The 13,895-nt window shown below is 43.1% G+C and overlaps 1 protein-coding gene across 1 annotated transcript in view; it reads right to left on the bottom strand.

The window, feature by feature from the left end:
- The window catches only part of BCAS3 (BCAS3 microtubule associated cell migration factor), a 464,879-nt gene that overhangs the window by 91,771 nt on the left and 359,213 nt on the right, over positions 1–13,895 (bottom strand). The window lies entirely within an intron of this gene.

Genomic DNA, 13,895 nt, shown 5'->3' with positions numbered 1-13,895 from the left:
CATTCACTCACTCACTCACTCACTCACTCATTAATCAGAGCTCAATGCTGGGAATTCAAAGATAAGTAAGTCATGGTCCCTACCGTTATAGCTGTTGGTAAGGACCCTGAGTATTTTGGAGGGATCAGTTAATCTCTTGTTTAACTTTCTAAAGAAATAAAAAGTTTGATATCAGGACTTACTATCTTTTAAGTTACCAACCACTGTGGCAATTTTAAAAGTTAACTTCAGAGTGGGGACAAGAGGGGGGAAAAAACCTTGCTTTGGGAATTCTGGCTTTAGAAAGAAAATATGGGGCGGCCCCATTTGGATGTATCTCTGGCCGGAGATAGCTAATCTCTGGCAGTGGCTGCTGTGCGTGTGTGAGGACACTGTTTATGCTAGCTTTTCTGCAATTTACAAATCGAAACAAATAATGGTGGAGACATTTGCAACTATGGAAAAAGGGTGTTTACAAAGTGGGAGAAAATAGACTAAATAGGCTTAGATTACAGAAAGTTTCTAACACGGCACGGCACGGGATGGGACGGGCTCCACAGCAGCACAAGGTGCAAAGGGCGATGAGTCACACTTATTGTAGCAATTAGATCTTTTAACAGATTTCCTAAATATGTCAGTTTCTGAAAACAGTATCTACGTGCAAGGTCATCTTGGTATACCCTGGGGACACTGGAGAGGGAAATTTTCCTAGGCCTCTAGTTTCACCTCTCCACCCTCAGATAGAGCTTCTCAGATACCAGGTCTGGGGTTAGTGTTAAATCATTCAAGCTCAAGGTGCTGCTCGCACTTTCCTTTGGAAAGTAATTCTCCTTTCCCAGACCTTTCCTTAAACGGCATTGCTCACAGCGGGTTTCCTGTGACAAGCATGAAGCATGCAAGAAAGATCTCTTTTAAAAATCCACACACCAGTCATTTTCTTTGTCTACTAATGGGCCTCTCTCTCTCTCTCTCTCTCTCTCTCTTCTTCCATCCCCCTTTGTTTCTATCTCTGTCTCCCTCCTTCCCACTCCCCCCTCACGATTTTTACTAGTAAAACTATTTATGTCTTTACCTATTGCATACCTTCTCTTCTTAGCGCTGAATATCATATCTGACTCCCTAAATATTAGAGTAAAAATGAGGTCAAATCCCAAACTACAATCCTTCATTTGCTATTTTGGTTGTTACAGAAGTGTTCATATGAAAAAAAAAACCAACCATAAAATTGCTTGTTAATGATCAAAAGGGGCCTGTCTGCCTAAAATAGATATAATTTTAATGAAAGTGACGACAAGTTTCCCCATGTTGAAACTGACCCTGACTCCAGGGCTTTCATATGGATTTCATAACTTTATAAAAACAATAATCAAACAGCAACTCATTAGAGAAGAGGGAGGGAAACAGTTTAGTATCCATGAAAGGTGACACTGGGTTTTCAGAAAATAAAGACATTTGTCTTTTGGGGGGAAGGCGGGAGGATAACTATTCCCGAGTTCGGTTAGCAAGAGAAGGCTTCCGTTCACAAGTGGGTATCACAAAAATAGAATCGTCCATGTTTTTTTAGGATAAAGGTAGGGACCGTGATCATTTCCTCTTTCTCACTCAAAGCCCCAGATAGCGCTGCACCCCCAATCACTGGGAAATACACGACTTGATGGGAAAAAGAGCGGTGATTTTGTGCAGTGAGATCCTGCAGTGCATGTCTTTATCAAATAAGCTTGTTGCACTAAGTTTAGGCATGAATTGGCAATCCTTGCTTTAAAGTCAACATGAACTGAAGCCAAGACGAGATTGTAGAAACCCGGTCCACAGAAGCAGAAATTTAGTCTAGAATATTTTCCAAGGAAAATGTTGATTAGACTTTTTCTTCCTTATACAAGCGGGAAAGAATGGAACAATTATCTATGATTTATCAGGCACTATGCTATGTTATAAACAGTATCTCATTTAATCCTCAAAATATCCCAGTGAGGTTAGCGCATGTTAAGTAACTTAGATAAGGTTACATAGACAATTTTTTAAAAAGGAAGACTGGAACCCAGGGCTGCCTGCCCCCAAAGATTATACCATTCCTCTACAAGATAGTTTCTTTTTATCCTATTTCTCATATCTTTCATATTTTTAAAAAATATTTTTTTTATTGATTTTAGAGAGGAAGGGAGAGGGAGAGAGAGATAGAAACATCAATGATGAGAGAGAATCACTGACCGTCTGCCTCCTGCACGGCCCCACTGGGGATCGAGCCCGCAACCCAGGCATGTGCCCTGACTGGGAATCGAACCAGCAACCTCTTGGTTCATGGGTCATGCTCAACCACTGAGCCACACCGCCTGGGCCTAAAATACCTTTACTATTTATGCTGCTGCATGTAGTTTTAGTTCTTGCATTTTTACTCTATATGATGAAGATACCATGACTTTTTAAAAAAATCAATTCTTATGAACATTATTGTATGAGTCTTCTTTTATACAAGTCAGAACTTTTCCATGGATTACCTACCTAGGGGTGGACCTGCAGGATCCCAGAAATAATGATAATAACTGACACTTAAATAGTGCTTATTTTGTGCCAAACGTTGTTCTAAGTAGCTTATACATATCAACTCATTTAATTTTCACAATAACCTTATGAGGATTCTGTTCTTTTTTCAGATGAGAAGTAGTCCAGTGCTAGAATCTATGCAACTTGACTAAACATTGCATATCACCTTCCAAAATGTTCACACCAATTGATACATCTACCATCAGCGAGTTTCCACATCCTTGCCAACACCTGTGGTCAACATTTTAAAGCTCTGCTATCCTAATATGAAGTCCTACATTTTTTCCTACGTCAATAACCATGGGTCCCAGCACAGTTTTTCGACTAGTCCATCTTACAGTACTAATTTGCAACGCTATCTCTAGCATATTTCAAGTTTCTACACACATGTGGACTCCGTTCCTCTGTTTGTCTATTTCTGTAACAATACCATTCTGTCTTATTATCGTTTATAATGCATTTTAATATCTGGCAGGACAGAAATTAAATAAGATTCTAATAAAAAGCATAATAGGTCTGTTGTACTCCAAAATTGTTCTTTGCTGTTTTTGACCCTTTGGTCTTTCCATGTGAAGTTCAAGATCACTTTGAACATTTTTATTGAAGAAACCTGTCCTGGATATTCTCTGATTGCTCCTTCAGATCCGCTTTCCCCTCTTCTCCGCACTGCTCGGTCCCCACGGGTCTGTCCTCCAGATGGACAGCGCCAACCGAGGGTCCCTTCATCCTGGATCCAGCCAGTGAGTCAGCGGCAGGGGAATGAAGAGCAGAGGAAAGATAAGTCAAGAAATTTCCCCCCTCGGCTTTCTCGCCAGCTGCTCCTCTAGCAAAGGTCTGTCAGGAGGGCTTCTCCTAAACCACAGCTACAGCTCTCTCTAGGTTCCGACAGCGGTTCCAGCTGTTGCTGTTTAGGCCCAGGGACACGAGAGGCTTCTTGCTATTGGTTTCTTAGTTTCCCTAAGCTTTGTCCGAACCTTTGTAAAGAGGCCCTTCATTAACTGTCTTCGGTAAATGCGTTCTGCCAGACGTATGCAAAAACCTATAAGGATTCTGATTGAAATTTCATTTAATTTCTCAATTAATTTGAGGATAATTGACAACTTTTAATAGATTGAGTCTTCTTATCCATGAACATGTCACATCTATTTATTTAGGTCTTCTTTCATCCCTTCAATGTCCTTTTATGACTTTTCTCTAAATGTTTCATATATCTTTTCTAAGAATGATTCCTGGCTTCTTTGTGCTTTTGGTTGCTATTGCAAATAGGAACCTTTCCCTAATTGGTTATTGCTGGCATGTAGGAACTCCATCAACTTCTGTACCCGGCAACCCTGTTGAATTCTTTTTAATTCTAATAGTTTGTTGATTCTCCTGGGTTTTCTATGTACCAAATCGTATCACGTACAAATAGGTCAGCTATGTCTCTTTCTTTCCAGTTCATATATCTCTCATCTCTGGTTCTTACTTCATGGCATTGCCTAGCATTTCCATACAATGTTGAAGAGAAGTGGTGTGGATGAGCTTCCTTATCTCATTTCTCTTAGCTTTCTCTTCACAAAGTGAAACCACTATCAATCCTAAAGCTATGCCTCTCAGCTTCCATTTACCTTTAAATAAGAATATTCAAATCAAGGTGCTCAGGTGGTCTCATGAGTCAAAAAAAAAAAAAAAAAAAAAAAGGTCACGTTGCTACTCTGGGCCCTGGAGAGAGTGGTGTGACCTTCGCATCCAGAAATGACAAGCCTTGACAGGCCTACACTGACACATCTTCCGGTGAGCCTGGGCGTGGGGACACCTAATTTAAACAGTAAGATCCAACCAGGTCCTGTAGAAGCAACCATCATTTCCTTATGCTCGAATAGTCGAGATGGGCACATCAAACATCGCACGATTTACCATTTTAGCTTTTGAAACTGGGTCGGGGGTGGGGGGGATATGCTGAAAAGAAATAAACAGCTCTTTTTGTTGTTGTTTTAATGAACGTAATAACAGAAGAGTAATGAGGTTGGAAAACAGATGTGGACCCAGGGAACGCGCGTGCTACAGTGTGGCCCACACAATCTGGAAAGGGATGATAAAAAAAACTTTACAAGCTGTGTTGAGTCTTGAATTAAAAGGAGTAATCAAGCGAGGCTGACTTATAAAGGGTCAGGGGGTAGCATCCTGCAGCAGAGAATAAGCAGAACTCCTTTTCCTTAACTGTCCCCTGCCCGGCGGAGGCTGGGAGGGGGGCTGCCCTGGGCAGCAGCCTCTCTGGACATATTCTTGATTCAGTGTTTAATAACCGCCACCTAACCTCCCTTCCCCGTGCCCCCACTCCCCGGGGAGGTACTTCCCTAATGGGTTGGCCCTTTTTAGTCTGGTTTTAGTCTCTGGCTCTTTATGTTCAGATGGGGCACCTCGTCTCTTTCTGTGACTTCCAGGCAAAATGTGTCACATTAGATAAATGTGTTCGATGCCGGTTTGGGAGAGCTCTCATTCTCTAAATGATTTCTTCCCACACCCTTTCCACCGTATCTGCCCCGGAGAGTCCATCAGAGTGTGTATAATAGAGTTGCAACCTGAGAGCATCTAGACCCTCAAATACAAGTGTTGCTTTTTTTTTTTTTTTTATCTTTGTTTGTTAATTCTCACCCGAGGATATTTTCCCATTGATTTTTAGACAGAGTGGAAGGGAGGGGGAGAGACAGAGAGAAACATCGATGTGAGAGAGCCACATCGATTGGTGGCCTCCCGCCCACACGCCGACCAGGGCCTGGGCTCAAGCCTGCCCTTGACTGGGATCGAATCTGGGACCCCCTCAGTCCACAGGCCGACGCTCTAACCACTCCACAACCCGGCTAGGGCAGAAGTGTGTTTTTTAAAGCTTGAACCGTATGCGTGGAGTAGAGCCAGACCAGGAGGTCCATGCGGCGTATTAGTAAAAGGAAGATAAACCTTATCCTGTTTCCAAGGAGATGAACTGCACAGAGATAATGTCCCCCTGCTCCCGTGGGCATTGTCATTAATGGTGTTTTAGGGCAGAGTCGCCGGGCACTCTTCGGTTTACTGGACTGTGCTGGCCTGGACAAAGCGGTCCTGTGAGAACGCGCTGCCGTTGTCTGACTCGGCCTCTGAAAGCTCTCAAGCTCAACTACTGAAGTCCAGCCAGCATCTAATTTTACCCGTGAGTTCCAGGAGAGAGAAAGCTGGTGGGAAGATTACAGAGTTCCTTGAAGCTCTGACCTATAACAGGAAGAGAGTTGTCAGCCTTCATGTCTCTCACCCCAAATCCCAAGGAAAACAACAGTGGCAGGGCGTTTTATAACACGTTCCCATTGTAAAATTGCATATTTCAGAAACGTGATGCCTGCTCCCTCCTTTTCCAGGGACCTCGTGTCAGTATAAACAGATGACCTTAAAATAAATATTTTTTCACTTAAGCTTTTCAATTCCAATTTGTCCGATGTCCTTGGGCTTCTCTGGGTTTTCCTGTAAAACGGTGGAAATCGACTGTTTTCCAAATTGGCTAATGCGTCTACACACTCGACTCTGGTCCATGCATTCATGTCCTGGGAATTTCTGGTAACGTGCGTGTGAAATGCCACACAGTCATTTCAGTTTCAGGGCTGCTTTGAGCTTTTGGTAAACAGTGGAAAAATAGGGCTTTGAGGTTAAGTCTTGGCTTTGGCATGCAGTAACGTGGGCAAGTTACTTAACTTCTCCACGACTTGTCCATAAAAGAGGTAAAATAGTACTACCTTAAAGGGTTGTTGGGAGGATTAACGACAATCCATATCAAGCAACCCGCACAATGCTTAACTCACAGAGCAGTTCAATAAATAGTAGGTATCGCCAGTCCAACGTGATCGAAAGCACATCCACAGTTCTATGCAGTAAAGACGCCACTCAGTGACACTCCTTAAGGAAAAAGATGACCTCAGGTGTCCCTAAAAGTACTCGGAGGATCAGCCAGCAGGAGAGCAGAAGTGATAGCAAGTGTCTGGTGTCCAGGGAGATCTCCAAAATGATTGTCGCAGGCCAGCGATGGACAGCTGCCCACTCTAAGGCTGCTGGCCTGGGAAAGAACACAAGCCTCTTCTTGGAGGTAGGCTGCTGAAAGAGGGGAAAACACCCAACAACAACAAGAGAACCAGCTCCCGTGGGCGGAGAACTTAAAGGCTTCATTAAAATTCTTCTGCTGACCACCGTGCTTTCTGGTGTAGCAGTGCACACAGTAGCCAGGAACCTAAGAATGGACCAGCCCAGCCAGCGTGGCTCAGTGGTTGAGCGTTGACCTATGAACCAGGAGGTCACCGTTCGATTCCCGGTCAGAGCCCATGCCCGGGTTGCGGGCTCCATCCCCAGTTGGGGCGTGCACGAGGCAGCCGATCAATGATTCTATCTCATCATTGATAGTTTCTATCTCTCTCCCTCTCTGAAATCAATATATATATAATTTTTTTAAGACAAATCCATTAAAAAAAAAAAAAGAATGGACCAGATTTCAGCAACCTCAACTTCTCCTGTGTTAAATAGACCATCCGATGTTCTCAACCTCTGTGGCTAGAAACTGACAAGTGCTATACTATTAAAGTCAGAGCTGGACGCTAAACACACACCATGACTGAACACTGTCCATAACTCTGAGTTGTTATCTGGCTGAAGTTCAATGTTCTCAAATTCTATGTGCCCTTGAGAAGAAGAGAGATCAACACAGATTATTAGTTCTGTGAGTTCTGCTTACTATCCCCATCCCCTTCCAAAATAAAAAAAAAGGAAATAAAAAGTGAAGTTCACACTACTATTTACTAAGCAACTACAAAGTACCAGGCACTACTGCTCATCTATCCCATATACCACTCTTCCGCCGTCTAGAAGGAAACGTTTTAGAAGGGGCTCAGATACTAGAAAACTTGTTTAGTACCTAACAGAGAATAACAAGTTTACTTCTGACATTCAAATAAGCTGTTTAGGAGAGAAGGGCAGTGTATACTTAGACCCTTGGGTTTAAGAAGGAAACTCATCTTTTAATCAGAATGGAATAAGAATCCCCAGGAGCTCAAGGCTCACCACAACATCTGTCAGTTTAGAATGGATTAATGAAATTAAGAGGGACAGAGAAATCTTATCTAGGGGGAATTACAAATACAAATCCATATGCTGGAATGGGATGGAACAGTCAGTTGTCAATATTTAGCTAGTGTTCTGTGTATGCTTCTTCCACAGAGTAACACCTGGCTTTCCAAATAAACTACAGAGGTCCCCATTGCATTAGATGAATCTACTAAAATGATGATCAATAAATCCCCTGTTTATAAAATCATAGCATAAGGGAGGGGGGAGAGTATCCTCTTACTTCATCTATTTTTTATTACAATTAAAGGAAAGACTCTAACCTTTATTAAGTACCTACTCAGCACCAGACTCTCTAAATGTTATTTCACTTAATCCATACAATGATAGGATGAAGTGGATTTGAGGGTAAAGTAGCTTGTCCAAGGCCAAAAGCTAGAAAGGAAATGGCAGACCCAGGATTCAAACCCAGATAAGCCTGCCTCTCAAATTTGTGTTCTGACCATACCATGCAACCTCCCAGGAACCATGTTACATATTACATTGTCTATTTAGAGGCAAGAAGTTACAACCCTTTCCCACCATGAGTTGAAAGTCTGAGAAAACGATAATCAAGATACATAAATTCAAACAACATAAGACAAAACATGGCAAGTGCCATATGAGGGCAGTGATTATTAAAGATATAAACACTCCGAGAGAGACAATTTCTGATCGGAATGATCACAAAAGGCTCTGCGGAGGACTGGTCCTTGGTCTAACCCTTGAAAGTGGGTAGAAATTCTATAGGCGACTAAACAGGAGTGTGTGAAGGGTCACTGAGGACAGGAGGGCTCTTCAGACGAAGGGGACACAAATCTGAAGGTGGGAAGGTAGAAGCTTGCTCAAGAGATGATGAATAATTAAATTTGGCATGAGCAAAGGGTTCGTCTAAGGAAGTGGTGGGAGGTAAGGTGGAAAAGATCGGTTTGAACCAAAGTGAAAATGGGAAAGGAGACTTCATTATTATTCATGCCAGGCGCTGTGCTGTGTCATTCTATTTAGAGTCATTAGACTCCTTGGAGGTGATCTGCTCATCATTTTTGTAGAAGAAGAAACAGGCTAGGTAAAGTCCCACATTGACTGCAGAACAGTCATATTTGGAATTACTTGATTGTTCCCAAGTTCCAGGTTCCTCCCACGACACTGTTACCTTAAACAAGAAATTAATGAATTTAGATTTCTATTATTTGAAGGTGGCAACACATCATTATCATCTTTGAGGAGAAAAATATTTTGACATGATCAAACTATTTGCTATTTGGGGATAAAGACTCTACCGGGTCACTGAAGTATCCCATTCAAAGGAAGGTAAAAAGTACTCTTGAAGGAATGACAGAGGACATAGGTGAATGACAGAGTTCCGTCCTTTACTAGCCATGTAATTCTATCTCTAAGCCTTAGTGGGAAAAGGCGATGACAATACTGACCTCGCAGATTTAGGCTTAAAAGTATATGACGTGGGTAGAAAAGCTCCGAAAGTATAGAGCATAATGTGAAATTTTAAAAAAAATCCAAAATTCTTGATTTGATAGAGAAAATACCTCCAACAGAACCTGAGTTCACCCCTAGGAACTTCCCAGAGACATACTTATGTGTAGCAACTAGGTCCACCCCTTGTAAGTTGCTCCAAGGCCATCTTATTCATCCCTGTCTGGCCCAAGACTCAGTGGTCTTAAAGGTAAGAAGTGGACATCAACCTTGGATGTATACCACTCCACGGACAAGGTCATTACATTTCTAAATATCAACAAAAAGAAACGACTTCTTGGCTTTAAGAGGAAGGCTCGATAACCCCATGTAGTCTATCTAATCCAGCTCAGAGTCACTGTGAAGGCACTTTGAGACATACCACTTTCATGTTCAAAAGGAAGCCTCAATTGTGTAATGAGACACTAGCCATTCATCCTCTGGCTACCAGTAGAGGTTGACTGCGGGTGGGAAATATTTACTACCTGTAAAAAGTAAAGATCAAAGTCAGAAAATACATACGATATACTTGTGACCTGAAGTTTCAGGAAAAAATTTCTCAGTTTGACCAGACTTACTTTTTCGTGGAAAAAGAATAACATGGCATCTCCCATCCCAAGTCTAGGAGCAAAGTTGCATACAGTAACTTGGCGAGAAAACCATCAAGGCCTCAAACCGACTTAGAGTCAAACCCCATCTACTTATTATTTTATTAGGTGTTACTAAACATCTGAACAAATTGCCAGGACTTTATACAAATAGCTCAGGGAAAAGAAAGCTGTGGTAAGTAAGGTTCTCCACATGAGCAGCTCTGTCAGGAAACCTTTAATCCCCGAGCCCTACACACAGTATGGTCAAGCAAAAAAAAAAAAAAAAAAAAAAAGTTTATAAAAGTCTTCCAAAGAATAAGTTTCTAATAAAAAAGTTTCAATACATACACTGCACTTAAGCCAGCTACTGAGATGGAGGCACAAAGCCAAGTCTACCCTGACGTCAGGGCTGTCACGAACACCACCCGGTACAAGGATTACATTTCCAGGGAAGGATGGGCGCACTGGCGGGTACTGATGACATCCGAAAGACTCTGCCCATTGAAAATCCTGTCCAACTAAGTAGAAACATAGGAAAGTGGAATGTGGAAACTAAAAAAAAGTATAAACTGGAGGTGTTTTGGAGGCTGTAAGGGAAAGAAACTTGGGCGCATTCACCAAAGCCCTCTTTTGACCTTGTCAGGTGACCTTGAGATGAGTAGTTACCTCTTGAGCTTTGGTTTTGCTCTTTTGGAAAATTGGGAATGTGATTAGTTGAAAAGGGTATTTTTGACAAGCACCAGGGAAGGGGAAACTTTCTTTTCATCCAACTCTGTGGTAGAGATGAGGATGGGGAATCTGTTCCAATCTCTGGTAGACTCCAAACCAAGCAAAATCTGAAACTTCAATAAGTCATTGTGCTCTTGCTGTGACAATTATAGCTCTTTGAAAATCTGCTTTAATGCCTTCAGAACAAATCTAGATTAATGAAGCCGAAGGGAGTCCCAAAGAGGAAGGTGAAAGGAAAGAGAGAGTGGGACGGCACACTAGGGCTGTTTCAATGTGCCCAGCCAATACCAGAGCTTAAAATCTTGAAAGGGAAAAAGCTAAAAGGTTCCCCTGGACAGTTGGAATGGATTTAGGGTTGATTTTTCTAGGCAAATAATGGCTTGAGGCCGTTTTGTTATTGGTAAGCACATAGGCCTTTCCAGCAACCAAATACTATACTTATCTTCTATTTAAAGCAGTATAGCTAAATTTCCCCATCTCACCAACGACTTGATCAACGTTTTTGAAAAACAGGAAACTGATGTGATACTAAGGAAAAGGAGAGATAAAGAGCTCAAGGGAAAGACAACTGAGGCATAAAACTAAGAAAGTAATTTTACTTTCTAAACCAGTGAGCCTGATAGGAAGCAGAGAAACGTGCTTGTCACGGTTTTTAGAGGAACTCGAAAGGAGGTCTTCTTTTGAGCAGCGTTATGTGAGGCCTCAAGGGACCCTGCTGTGCATGAAGCAGCACAGTAGCGCCCGCCCGCCCGCCCGCCCGACAGGGTTAAATCTGTTCAGGGTTTTAAATAAAAAACAAACATCCACTTAACTTTTATAGGGGATTGTTCTCTAATAATACCAAAGGAAGGGGCGGGCTCTCTCGCATTTTTTCCTCAGGGTTGTCTCGGTGCTGACTGAGGAATAAGGTCACCACTGGGGTTTTAGATGGGGTCGAAGTGGGCCTGATGCTGAAGGAAGGATAAAGGATTTGGGTCTTGTGGGTGTTATCCCAAGACGCCTCCTCCGCCAGTTTCCCTTCTCGAGATAAAGACGAGCGCTCCGGTCGATTCTGACATTTAGGGAAGCGAGACACAGCCAAGCAAATCACTTATCTTTCTGAGCCTCAGTTTTCCCCGCGTGTGAGCCGGGAAGACTGAACTATAAGATATAATGACTCCATCATCTCTAAATCCCTTCCAACCAAAATGACATAATGAAGTTAGAAAAGCAACCCCTCCCCCCCAAATAGCGCCAGCGCACTCTAAACCTCTGCTCCCCGGCGGGACCCTGAACTGGCCCAGAGGTGTTTATGACTCAGTATCCCTTTTGTTCTGCCCTTCATGACAATCTACTAGTGATAGAACGGACACCCCAGTCACCCAAGCCCAGGTGCCTGAGGAAGACTGGGGGTACAGCAACTGTAGAAACAATAGCAGTAATAATAATGACAACATACATGACAGTAATAATGCCACATAAGTGCTATCATTCAGGATTATAATGGCTAACAGTATTGAGCCCTTCTTAAGGTTCGAGCACTGTAATTATTATATATATATATTTATTTATTTATTGGGTCAATACTTATGAGGACTAAACACTGACATTCACTCCATTTTGCAGATGAGGAAGCTGAGGCTCAGACGCAGAGCAGGAAGGCAAGTAGTAGGAGCAACTAGAATAGCAATAAGTCACTGGCTAGCCAAAATCCAAGAGGGCTCCCAGGCAGTGCAGGACGCTAAGGACAGGATAGAGCTTCTAAGACAGAAGGCTTAGCCCACTGAGGCACGGAAGCTGTCGGGCTTAGCCGACTGAGAGCTGAGAGATTCGGATTCCACTACTGAGTCTGCCACTCCTGTGGTAGGCTGGTCAGTTCCCTAGTCTCTAAGCCAAGGGCGGAGGATGAGATAACCTTTAAGGCCTTTTTCAGCTCTGACATTCTCCAGGAGGGGCCGTGTTTCAGAAGGACTCAGCAACAGTTTGATTCCCAGGCTTTTTTTTTTTTTTTTTTTTAGTTCTTCATTTCTATTTTAAAAAATTGCATGTTCCCGTGGCCCTGGAATGCCTGCCTCCGGCCCCTTTGGAGCCCTGGGTTATGTGAAAGCAGCCGTGCCAAGCTGGCCCATGGGCGGGGCTGAGCCTTCCTGGCTGGCTTGTGACATGTTCCTGACGTACTGTGTGGTCAAGGAGCTGGAACTGGGGGGGCTGAACAAGGGCCAAGCCTTGCACTTCAGCTTCCTGACCTGGCAGCCATTCAGAGAGACCCTGCTAAGTGCTATTTCCTAAATACACTCTCTTTTCATAACAATCTTACCACATTGCTTTCCTTTACAAGCGCTCTTAAAAAAGGGAACTGGACTCCTTCTGGTTAATCTACACAGACTACATTTGGAAACCATCAGAAACTGAACTCTAAACAAAACGTTATTAATGTGTTGTAATCTGCCCTCTATGTTGCAGATGAAAAGAAAATGTTTTATAGTTTCAGAGCATACGTTTTAATTGCCTTTTAAGAGTGCATATACTTTTAGTACTTAGTGTTATAAAACTGTAGTATCTGTTTCTTGATAACTGTTGAGTGATCTCAGCTATTTTTATTAGTTTTTCCCCTTATCCTTTTCTCCCTCTTTCTCCTACACTGCCACCCATGCAAAGTTCCTTTAGATCAAGCTTGATAGAGGGCTCATGTAGTTGAGATCTTCATTATAAATAGCTCCTTAACAACCTCCGCCTCACTATAAAACACTTGTCCCTGAAAACGAGTTCTATAAACAAAGATGGAGTGGGTAGCTTTGTCTAATCATCCAACAGAGCTGGGAACCTAGCAGTCTAGCCTTTCCCCAGTTGCTATTGCTTTTTTATGGGGGCCAGATGACCTACTGCGATCTGATGCTCTTGCTACTTTTCTCAACTGTACAGCCCTGTCCCCAGAGACCAACATATCAGTCATCAACCCAGACGTTTCGAGGGCAGAGTCTTGGACACACCAGGATCCAGCCGTTTCTTCGGCAAGGAATCCCACATGCGTTAGCATCAGGCCTGATGTGAACTGAGGGACTGGACTCGCCCCAGCTTGTCACCAGCTGACAGATCCCTGGAAGGCCAGGTCACTTGACAGCATCTTCATGGGGCTGAGGCCTCCACTGTCTCACCTTCCAGTTGGCCGAACAGTGCTCAGCTCCACGACCCGTGAGATACGCCTGAATCATAGCCTCCCAGGAAATGAAATGTCCTTTCTGAGTTAAGGGTTTCTTGGGGGTAGGACCGGGGGTGAGGGTGTTTGGCCCTCTGAATGCCCGGCTAGGTGGAAACAGTAGAATTGGGCGTTGGTCTCTGGGTGGTCCAAGCATTAAGTATTCCCAGGGACACACCACAGCAGCAGCCATAAATGATGAAAGCGTTCCAGGGTTATCCATTGTAAGATAATGTTCAAAAAACAGGTTCACAGACTCCTTGGACCAGAAGGGCCCATAGAGATGGTGTGGGTTCATCAGTTAGTTTCAGGTGAGG

The sequence above is a fragment of the Eptesicus fuscus genome, chromosome 20 (genome assembly GCF_027574615.1).
Source record: "Eptesicus fuscus isolate TK198812 chromosome 20, DD_ASM_mEF_20220401, whole genome shotgun sequence".
NCBI lineage: Eukaryota > Metazoa > Chordata > Mammalia > Chiroptera > Vespertilionidae > Eptesicus > Eptesicus fuscus.
The sequence above is the reverse complement of the archived record's forward strand: the minus strand, read 5'-3'. Positions and strand labels throughout refer to the sequence as shown.